This window comes from Malus domestica, chromosome 09 (assembly GCF_042453785.1).
Source record: "Malus domestica chromosome 09, GDT2T_hap1".
Classification (NCBI taxonomy): Eukaryota; Viridiplantae; Streptophyta; class Magnoliopsida; order Rosales; family Rosaceae; genus Malus; species Malus domestica.
In genome coordinates, this window is record NC_091669.1 from 30,640,181 (window position 1) to 30,652,224 (window position 12,044).

At 39.2% G+C, this 12,044-nt stretch overlaps 1 long non-coding RNA gene across 1 annotated transcript; it reads right to left on the bottom strand.

Annotated features, from left to right (window-relative positions):
• Window positions 1-3,456: 3,456 nt before the first annotated feature.
• LOC139188105 (uncharacterized) lies at window positions 3,457-7,969 on the bottom strand. The gene is made up of 2 exons (XR_011571282.1): window positions 7,826-7,969; window positions 3,457-3,840 (listed from the first exon to the last, which is right to left on the bottom strand). It is a non-coding gene; the product is annotated as an uncharacterized lncRNA (long non-coding RNA).
• Between the last annotated feature and the right edge of the window lie 4,075 nt (window positions 7,970-12,044).

The following is a 12,044-nucleotide window of genomic DNA, read 5'->3' on the forward strand; positions in this document are numbered from 1 at the left end:
GTACAATAAACTTGGAATTTGGACAAAGAGGTATTTGCTGATTTGCTCCCTGAACTTGCATGCAACTGTCAATTTTCCCATGAACTTTCATTTTAGCCGATTACCCCCTTCAACTTTTTTAATTAGCCAATTTCCCCCTTGAACTTGAATTTTAGCCGATTACCCCATTGAACTTTTATAAATAGCTAATTCCCCCTGGCATTAGATTTTAAAAAACTTTCATTCAATTTTACATATTTTTTACCCTCGTACAGTTGTTGACACACCCCGACCGAGATCAAGGTATGCTGGTCGTCGCATGAGGGTGACAAAACCATGTGCACAGTGCGGAAGCAATGAAGATAAGAAATATATGAATAATTAAAAACCGAAACTCCTAGAATGCACTAATAAACAGGAAGTGTTAGGAGTAAGATACAAAAGTAAATACTCCTCATCAGAGCATAGAAAGTCTAGGTGCAGTCCAGTAAGACAAGTACTAATTATACAGCACCATAAGATGTCCTACAATTGTTTTGATAGGTCAGAACCGCCGAAATCCTCAAGGCCACCGACAACAAGCTTACCTAAAACCTGGAGGGGCGCAAAACAGAAAATGTGAGTGGGCAAAAACAAATGTTTTACAAAACCATTTCATTTATCAACATATCTAACCCTCGTTGTAAAACATGTATAATTTTTCCCAGAATCAAGATATAAGCATATACATAAATATATATGTAATTATATCAATTCAAATCATGCTTCACATAATCATATTCATATGTATGCCATGCCAAGATATAATAGAGTAAGCAATTCAGGTAAGAATAATTTCATAGAAATATAACATTTTAGCCGGAACCCGTGTGGTAGTCTGTACGGCTGAATTCATAGCTCAAAAGTCAATCTAGCCGGAGTCACTACAATGACCTATACAACAATATACTAGGGGTGGGTTCAAATAACCGAAAACCGAAAAAAACCGAAAACCAAACCGAACCGAACCGAATCTGGCTGGTTCGGTTTCGGTTTTTAAGGTTCGGAAACCGAACCAAACCGAACCGAACCGAACAGATATATATATTTAATTTTGTTTTCAATATTATAAATAATTTAGTGATACAATCATAACAAGATATAACTGTTACCAAGTTGGTTTGCTTGAAACTTTTCAAGCTTCTGTGCATGGGTTCGAATCCTCATGCCTCCAGAGGTTTCAGATAAGTTTTTTAGTTTTTTTGAGCAATCAACAACCTTTTAACTTAAAATTAAATATAAATACTTAAAACCTGCTGCTGTGAGGAATCGAACCCCTTCCGTCCAGGGGGGATAGTTCCTTCAAGCCAACTTGACTGTAGGCTTTGTGTTGTTATAATTGTACCAGTAATATATTTATAGGTTTCTAATATTTAATGCTTTATAAAATTTCTTAAGATTAAAAACCCTAGCCGTCACTCTCCCAATCCCATTTCGGTTTTCCCTTTTCTCAAGCACTCTCTCCCCTCCGCTATTTCCTCTCTGCCTCTCTCTCTCTCTCTCTTTCTCTCCCCTTCCTCTCTTCCTCCAAATCACTATTTCTCTTTGTGGATTTCGACGGTAGCAAAGAGGAGAGCCAAACCACAGTGGCAGTGGAGCAGTCCAGTGGAAAACATGGGACTGATGGGCAGTTGACGGCGGACGAGGGCAGTCATTAATCGTTGCAGATCCATGATCCATGGTTCTTTGTTTTTGTGTTGTGTTGTTGGTTAATTTTCGTTTGCAGATTTTTTTTTTCAATTTCGTTGGTTCTGAACTTCTGATGAATTTGATCTGTAGCTTCTAAATTTCATGGTTTTGCAATTTGTTTTGGGTATGCTGGATTTGGTTAGGTAACTTCATTTATGAACACTATTAGACTATTAGTTGAGGTTTGATTAATTTGTGAGAGTACATACGGTTTGATTAATTTGTTTTGGGTATGCTGCTGCTGAAGCCTGGATTTGTTGTGGCTGTTTTGCATTTTTTGGAGGAAAAAAAAAAAAACCGAAAAAAAACCGAAACCGAACCGAAAAAACCGAACCGAAAAAAAAACCGAACCGAAAAAAACCGAAAAAAATTTGGGCCGAACCGAACCGAACCGAAATTTCGGTTTGGTTTCGGTTTTGGCAAAAAACCGAACTGATAAGAACCGAACCCAGCCCTACAATATACTGCACAAGAGTCAGAACCAAATGAAAATGTATGTACGACAATAATGGTTGTAATATAATCATGCTCAATACTACTCTCACATAATAGCTGGGCGATAAATCGCTAGTCACCCACGAGTCGGAACCATAATAAAGGTCTGTACGACAAGACTGTGCACCTAAATTGGATCCAATATGAGCATATGGTGCGGGAGGTGACATTATATATACAGGCATGTGTCATATCTCTGGCTAAATCACAATCACCCTAGGTGCAGTTTGATGAGCTCAACGTTATTCAATCACATATCACATCATCGATAATTCACATAACCAAACATAACTCACCTGAGCTTACCTGAGCGTCCACAACACCACAATTATATATAATGCATCATATACCAATTCATATACAACATATAAATTCATATGCATGGCATTTAAGGCATACTTTCATTTAAACACATATTTCTAGAAAAATATCAAGTATATAAATATATACTAAAAACCAAAAGCCCACTCACTGGTATGTCGAAGGGTCGTAGCCTCCGAGTCGCCCGTGAACGCTCTCGTCCTCGGGATAAATCTCACCTATATGCGAATTAACTGAATAAGCGTTAATTTAAAGCACATAGACAAAACTAGATAATAACTTCTCATACATAGCTTGTTGATGCACAAAACCGGAGGGTCTTGGAACAACGTAAATCTGACCGTGAATCTACAAGAAAGTAAAGAACATAAGATGTATCGTGGTTCACCCCAATGTTTGGGCTACGTCCACACTGATGTTGATTGTATTTCTTTGTATGAATGCATGGATTACAAGCGTGAGGGAGGAGTCCCCCCCAGAGAAAGAGAGGGTTTGAGAGAGCTTCTCTGTGAAGATGAGAGCTCTGAATATGAGAGCCTCTGTTTGGGATGTGAGGCCTCAGGATTGTGAGGGTGAGGAGTCCCTTTTATAGAATAATATGTGGTGTCCACCATAGCATCAAACATACGCATGTGACCACTGCTTCCTCATGAGTGTTTTCAGTGGGATACTTTTGCATGTTATCCCGTGGGTTTTTTTTTTTTTTTTTCAGTGGGATTAGGAGTGGGCACGGTTTGGTTTGGTGCGGTTTTGAGTGAAACCAAAACCAAAACCGCAAGTTTTTGCGGTTTGGTTTGGTGCGGTTTTGAAGCTAAAACCGAAATGAAACCAAACCATTTGGTGCGGTTTGGTTTGGTTTCAAACGGTTTTGGTTTGGTTTTGTTGTATGCAAAAACTATTATAGTTACCTAATTGATGACAACAAAATTCATATCCACAAGAACCACAACAAAATAATTCAACTTGAGGCAACTAAGAGCACATCAAATCCGATGCCAGTACCGCAAACCCAAACATAAAAAAATTCTAATAACTTTGGTTTTGGTAGAACCTACAAATCAAACTATGTGAAATTTTTTTAATAACAAAAGGTGGTAGATGTGTTTTAGTAAAGTGGCAAACACACAGAAAGTGTAACATAAAGAAAGTCCCAGTAACTACAATTCTGGGTGATCACAACCAATACAAGTGCAGTTTGAAGAGCACTTTTTGGCTTACTAAGCCAAAGCCTTCCCACAAAAAGTCAAACTGTAATTGTAGATGAGATTATCAAGGACTTGCCCAACATGCGGTATGTTTAATGACTTCCTTGCCTCACTGCATCAGAAATTCACGATTGGCATTAAGTTTAGGGTCTGATAAATAACCAATAATCAATGCTATCATAACATTGCTTATATCCAATACATAATCCAAGTGTTTCACCAATAAATAGTAAAAACAGAGCAGAGCAGAAACTGGGAACACACCATATAGTGCTGAAAACTACATTGTATGCTCTCTTTGTTACTGTCATAGGAAAGTATGAATAGCCAAACACTACTTCATAAGCTAAACTAAAAGTAAAACAGTTTGGCATCATTAATGATTGTAGTTAGAATTTTCTTAAACATAACCAGTTAAGGAGACGGAGGAAAGTTTTCAGCACTAAAAAAATAATTCATACCACAACAAAATAATTCAACTTGATGATGACAATATTAAAATTTAACTTGAAATAAAGTTCAACATTAAAAATCAAAATACCATAAGGTTTAGGACACTTACTTTGCATCATTCAAGTTTCAAACTTTTGCCTTTCCCTTTCCTTTTGCACACTTACTAGCCGAAGGTTTAGGAGGTATTTGAACTTGTGAGCGGGTTTGAGAAGCCGATACTTGGGAAGACCTTGCACGTTGTAAATTTGAAAACAATGGATGGGAAGCCATTGATCCTTGTGCACTAGAACTTTTTGATTGACTTGGAGTTGGAGCTTGTTGTGATTGTGGATTAAGAGTAAGAGAGGCGAGAGTTGAGGTTGATTTGGCCACCTCTACATAATACAAAACATAAACAATATAAATCACATTAGTTGTTAGAAACTTTAAAAAACATACAAAAGAACAAAATATATTGAAAAAGAAAACTAAGAAAGTTCTTTAACTTGAAATGATATACTTACCCGATTCAATACTTTCATAGAACTCAATGTGCTCAACCGAAGGTGCATCATCCTCCAAAGTAATAATGCTATCGCCCCTCAACCAATTTTGCATGCATATCAAGGCCTCTACCGATTTAGGAGTTAAAGAACTCCTAAAATATGAAATTACTCGACCCCCGGTGCTAAAAGCACTCTCCGATGCCACGGTAGAGACTTGAATAGCAAAAATATCTTTTGCAATGGCGGCCAAGATAGGATACTTAGTACCATTCATCTTCCACCATAAGAGAATGTTAAAATGCTTCGTGGACTCCTCTTTTGTAATTTGCACCAAAGGATCCAACAAATACGAGTCCACCTCATCTCTCACCACTTTCTCATCACTATCTTCAACAAAATGCATCCATTCATCAACAAGATCATCTTCCATTGACACCACATCGGATGAAGTAGAAGAATATTGTGCTTGTGAAGGGCCTTTCTTCATGTGTTTTCCACCTTCAACATTAGGGGCATATGCATCATAAAGGGCATGCAATAGATCTTTTACTTCATTAGCTTTCAATTGTGCCTCAAAATCGGAAAGTTTCTTTTTAAAGAGTTGTGTGACATGCCTCAACTTGAACCTTGGATCCAAAACAAGTCCAATCACAATTAGAGGGTTCAATTTATGGTATGAGTCAAAATATTTTTCATATTTTGATCTCATGTCGGAAGCCATGGCCTTCAATAATTGCTCCGAAGGTAGACCAACTTGCATGTTGGCTTGAGACTCCAAATTATTTATAGCGGTCTCTATTTTTATGATATCATGGAGGCCGGTATGAACTGTGGGATGTGTAGAAGCACTAACCCTCAAAGTCACATCATAGAACACCCGTAAAAACTTGACAAAAGCTTCCACCTTGAGCCAATCTTCTTCCGTAGGTGGTCCAACCCTTTTCCTCCCTTTAATTTGGCAAGCAATAATCACCCCATCTTCATCTTTTTCATCTTCAACTTCCTTAAAGTAAGCCACAAAGGGACTTTCTACATCCTCCGCCATAGTGGCAAAGGCCTTCTTAAACTTCAAAGCTACATCCAACATAACAAATGTAGAATTCCACCGAGTAGGACAATCAAGGCAAACCGTTGCTTTGCACGTCAACTTCACCAAATTCACGGCTTGCCTAAAAAACTCCAATCTTTGTGGAGAGCTCCTAACAAACCTCACACAATTTCTTATAGCTAAAAGACCATTCTTTAGCCTCTTCATCCCATGACTCACAATTATGTTGGTTATGTGAGCGATGCATCGTACATGTAAATACTTGCCACCTAAAATAGCCTGTGAATTTTCCCACCTATTCATTTTTGCCATAAGTTGATCCAAAGCAACTTTATTTGCGGAAGCATTGTCCATTGTGATTGTCATAACTCTATCTATCCCCCATTCCAACAAGCAATTTTCAATTAACTTTGCAATTGTGGTTCCATAGTGGTTAGGAATAACACAAAAGTTTATGATCCTCTTGTGCATATTCCATTCATCATCAATGAAGTGTGCAGTAAGAACCATATAATTGATATTTTGTGTGCTTGTCCAAGTGTCGGTGGTGAGACAGATTCTATGCCCACTTAAGTTTTTCTTCAAAGAAGTCTTCCATTCTTCATACATGTTGAGAAAAGTTCTAACAAGTGTTCTTCTAGAAGGCACATTAAACAATGGAATACCAACAGCACAAAAAAGCCGAAACCCCATCTTATCAACGGTACTAAATGGCATCTCATCTATGACTACCATCTTGACACATGCTTCTAATACATTAACTTGTGAAAAGCCAATAGCGACTACATTGTTATCTTTACTCTTATCCCCAACCAACACTTTTTGCTTTTTACATTTGTTCCCTTGATAAAATCTACAATATTTTTCAATGTGGTGTTTCATAGTTGAGGTGCCATTTACTCTCGGTTCAGCTGCATAGTCACCATCATTGCTCTTTTTCGGGCAATAATTACACTTAGCTCTCCTAAGTTTTTTATCCACCCAAACTTCCTCCCCCTTATCATTGATTGTTTTCACTTTTTTCGTCACGTAGTATGTTGTAAAATGCTCCCAAACCCAACTACGCTTTCTTGAATCAGAGTTACTTACTTGTGCATCATCTTCACCTTCAGATTCATTTCCATCATTTTTTGGGTCACCTTCAACATTTTCTTGATTTTCTGGATCAATTTCTATTGCCTCATCCTCCGGCTTCTCAGGGGAGTCACCCGTCGAAGAGAGAGCAACCCAACTATGTTTGCTAGATTCTTCAAATCTTGACTGAAACATAAAAGAAAAGTAAGCAACAACAACAATTAACAACATTTTCATATTCTTAGATGTAGCATATTCAATAAGTTGGAGACGATCAAGTACTGCAAATTAATTTGTAAGTCAATAAATTTAAATTTGCTCTTCCAACTCCATCAGCAGTGTTGGGACTCCCTATTGGACAACATATGAGTAACAGGTTTGGTTCGTTTTGTGATCCAAATCCAATTTTTTTTTTCCATTGAACATGTCATGCTTAGTTTCAACATGTTTAATAGTTATGAATCACTTATCCTGCTTGGCCTATGTTGTATTGTTTGATAACTTTTTAATTTTTTTTTTATCGTATGGGTAGATGTATCCACAAGGAAGGATGTCTCACCACTTCTAGTGATGCGCGAAGGTGATTATCTAGCTGTGAAAGGACCTAAGGTAATCTTTTCCTATCAATTAAGAGTCCATATCAACCAAAAAGGAACAAGGAAGACAAAGCTACAGAACAAAAAAAAAAAAAAAGCATTAAAACCCATTCGTTCAACAACATTTTCAATCTTCCATGTCACCCCGGGATAATCAGGATGCAGTTTGAGCCTTTTAGGACCAAGGTTAAAGACTCTAGGTAAAAATACAGAATTTTCTACGAAATTTTGAATCATTGACGTACCTCCCTACAATATGCAAATATCATATATGCTTTCAATTGACATTCTAATGTTCTTGAACGAAGAAAAATCAAAGACTAACCAATGAAAAACCAAATCCCCTTTTGATTCAAAACCCAACCCTAAACCTAACCCTAAAATTAATCTCAAATCTATAAGTAAATTTAACTAAAACAAGTTATAAATCATAGTTCTTACCATATTAGAACTCTGAAATTTAGAAGCTAGAAGCTGGAGAGCCTGGAATGAAGAGGGAATGAGGCCGAAGGGGAGAGAGAGATAGCGCCTGGAGACTAGAACTGGAAGAGTGCACGGATGAATAAAAACTTGAGAAAGAGAAGTCTTTACTCTTTAGTCTTGGTTAGTCCACGGGACTAGAAGAAAGAAAATGAAAGGTTAAGTTATGTGGCCATGTTATGATGTGGTTGAGTCCATACTAAATGTATGGACTCAATGAAAATAACCAATTAAAATTTAACATTTAATAAAGGTATGCGGTTTCGATTTCGGTTCGGTTTCGGAGGGCTGAAACCGAAACCAAACCGTTTTCCCCCTATTCGGTTCGGTTTCAAACTGAAACCGTTTTGAAACCGCAAAACCAAACCGTTCGGTTTGGTTTGGTTTGGTTCGGGTTTCGGTTGCGGTTTTCGGTTTCAAGTGCCTACCCCTAAGTGGGATAGTGGATGACCGCTGTCTAGATCCGCAATCATGGTTTCCATGCTCACCGATAGTGGTAGAGACCGGATTTCTTGAGATCCCTCTCCAATCTCCTTTTTCCTGCTTTCTTGAGATCCCTTTCCAATCTCCTCATTATGGCAGTTTTCAAAACCTTTTTTACGGCGTGGAGAGCGGCACTGTGGCCACCGACGCCGGCGCCGATGATGAGCAAGTTGTAGTTCCACTTCCGCAGTTCTGATGGGTCTGTTACTACTCCAGGCTAGTTAACCTGTGCAGCGAGGATCTCATCCACAACCACGACAACCTTATTGAAATGCTCATACTGTCTGTTTCCAAGGCCAAACATTCCGTAGTTAAGATTCTTAAGCCACTCCTCTCTTTCTTCTCCCTCTGTAAACCACTTGTAAAACCTCACAACATTGTCGGTTAGCTCACCATCACCATATGTGGCCAGGAAGAAAAATGCCAAGCTCTCATTTTTCAACTTCTCCTCATATGCTTCGTCGTCGGCAGCGTAATCGTCCAAATCAACAACTTTGAAGGTGACATTCTCATATCGAGCTTTTGCTTCCTCAGCCAAAGCCTTGGCGAAACCTTCGACGGTGCCAGTCTGAGTGCTGAAGAAGATGGTGACCTTCTTGCTACCGTTGCCAGCCTCCTCTGGCTCCGGCTCCTCCACGATCAAGGGCCTAGGCGGCTGGATGACGCCGGGGTGCTTCTGGGCACTAGATTGCCGCAAGACCAAAACGACGACGCATCCGATGAGGACAGCAATGGAGGTGGTCAAGATCATGACGAAATTACGGTTCTCGAGAATGATTAAGGTGACTTGGGCACCGGAGAAGTCGGCGGGGTCCATCTTGCCCTTGATAATCGCCGCCATCAGATCCAACGGCGAGATTTTCATCGAGTTAGAAAATGACTCCATCTGCAAAGAAACTGATTGTAGCTGCTAAGGAGGTTTTGGTGCCCGGAATATGGTGGCGGAAATGGAGGTGTAAGAAACAGAGTTGTCCGATTCCGGTGACAACAGAGTAAGTTTAGCAGGAAGTTTTAGTGGTTGGGGTAATTTGGGAGATATGGGGAATGAGTTCTGAGACTTCTTCTTTGTGTCCTTCTTCTGGGTGAGGCACCAATTGCAGATTCTGTAGGACTCAACATTTGGGTAAAGATTGCTGCAGTACCTGTGCTGAGATTTGAGTTGGCAAAACTTGCAAAGGAAGAGCTCATAAGAGAATCTAAAATCCCCACACATGCAGCACCCATGGCTGTCTGCTGCTTCCACTTGGATTACTAATGGTAGGGTGGTGGTGTTTCCTTTGCATCTGCAGCCGTTTGGTCTCTCTGAAATCCCTGGTTGCAGATCGAGTAGAATCTCAAGTTGTGCAGATTCACGGTGGACAGTGGTGAGGTTGTGAAGGTTTCACGGTTGTAAGATGAAAAATTGAGAGAGAACCGACATAGTTTTTTGTGTCGATTCCCACAGACGGCGCCAAATGTTGATGCACAAAACCGGAGGGTCTTGGAACAACGTAAATCCGACCGTGAATTTGCAAGAAAGTAAAGAACACAAAATGTGTCGTGGTTCACCCCAATGTTTGGGCTACGTCCACATTGATGTTGATTGTATTTCTCTGTATGAATGTATGGATTACAAGCGTAGGGGGAGTCCCCCAGAGAAATAGAGAGTTTGAGAGAGCTTCTCTGTGAGGATGAGAGCTTTGAATATGAGAGCCTCTGTTTGGGATGTGAGGCCTCAGGATTGTGAGGGTAAGGAGTCCCTTTTATAGACTAAGGGCTCCTCACTTATTACATATTTGCCCATTCATTTATTACATAACTACATTTAAGTCCCACGAGTATTTATACGAGGTCTAAATATGGAGGCCCTAAGTATGGTACAAACATAGCTCAAATTGGGTATATGAATATACCACAGTGACCTACACAACCTCAGGATCATCCCCAAATTTTTAGAATAATTTTTGGACCACCCATGCACCGCCACGCGTCGGCCAAGGCATGGCAACACGTGTCGCCCACGCGCGGGCACATGCCAGGCACGCTGACGGCGTCAGTTAACGCCGTCAGGAATATTCCATCAAATCCCAGCATATACTGTTAGATTCTTAAGGGTGTCGGCTAACGCCGTTAGCATATTCCGTCAAAACTGACGGAATATTCTCTTTCTCCGACGAGTTGCCGGTCACCTGTGACTTCGCCGGTTTCTGGAAAACTAAATAAATCGTCCTAACTTCTTCATTTTTGCACCATTTTCAACATAATTGGTACCATTTTAAAGATCTCAACAAGATGAACAAAACCATACCTACCCCGACCTCCAACTCGTCGGAAATTCGCGGAAAAAGCCTCGATAATTCCGACCAAACTTGAAACTCTTCGTTCTCACGATTCCGACGTCCAATTTCTTTAAACGAAGTGCTCCGAGCTTCGTAAGAACATCCTTAAGCTCCCTATGAGCTTGAAATTCCCTGAAACAATCATATTTACGTCCATATGAACAATGCTAAATTTCTGGGTTACGGGTTCTAGGGTTTTTCGAAGCATTCACGTCCAAACAAAGGTACCAATGAACTCAGGAGGTTACAATGAGCAAGAATCTTACCTTTAAAACTTCGATCCGTGCCTGAAATGGAGAGTTCGAAGGTTGTCTGTACAGTTTGTACGGAAGTTGCAGGAAATTCGAGAGAGAGCACGGGAGAGAAGAGAGAGAATGAGGTTTGTGTGTGTGTGAGTCCCACGTGGTCATCAACCAACCAAGAACATGACATCCAAGTCCCAAAATATGTCCCACACATACACTACAATTTCAACGTCTAAGGATAAAACCGTCCTTTCACGTCCTCGAGAATAAAATAATACCTATCTCTGGGACGGGCTGTGATAGTTGTCATGTGTTGTTTCCGTAATCAAGATGAATGGAAAATTGGATGAAATTTTTTAAAATCTAACACCAGGGGAAATTGGCTATTTATAAGAGTTCAAGGGGGTAATCAGCTCAAATTATAGTTCAAGGGGGAAATTGGCTAATTATAAAAGTTCAAGGGGTAATCAGCTAAAATTAAAGTTTATGAGGGAAATTGGCAGCTCCATACAAGTTTAGGGGGTAAATCGACAAATATGCCTTTGGACAAAAGTCAAAATTTATAAATAGACACACACAAATTCCATTGTTTAGATTCATAAACATAGAGATTTAAAATTTCTGTAGGGAAAAAGAACATGGAATTTATGACCTCCAATTCCTAAGTTACTTTTTCTTTTTTAAAAAGGGGGACAGTTGAAGCCCGTAAGTATAAATTACATGTAAATAGGCGTGTCATTTCCCAAATTCTATGAGTGAGAGTTTAAAAATAACAAATTTTGTATTCAATTTTCATTTTTTTAGATTAACCAAATAAGGAAATTCACAAATTCTAAAAAATAAAATCTCGTCATTTTAAAATTCCTTATCCAAATAGTGTTATGGAATTGTTTTTTGTTATTTTCGAAGTGATTTCTACATATTTTTTCCTCGTGAACTCCCTCTTTTTTTTTTTTTGATTTTTTTGTTTTGAACAATGGAGATGGCTAAAGGTCTAAAAGGCAATAAATGGTCTGATTTGTTAAAAAAACTTATCTCCAACAGATGGTTGAACTATAATTTTATAGAGCCCACCAAGCTATTATTTGCCCAAAGGGGCATCAGGCTGGCCAAATGTAACCCTCCTCTTTTAGC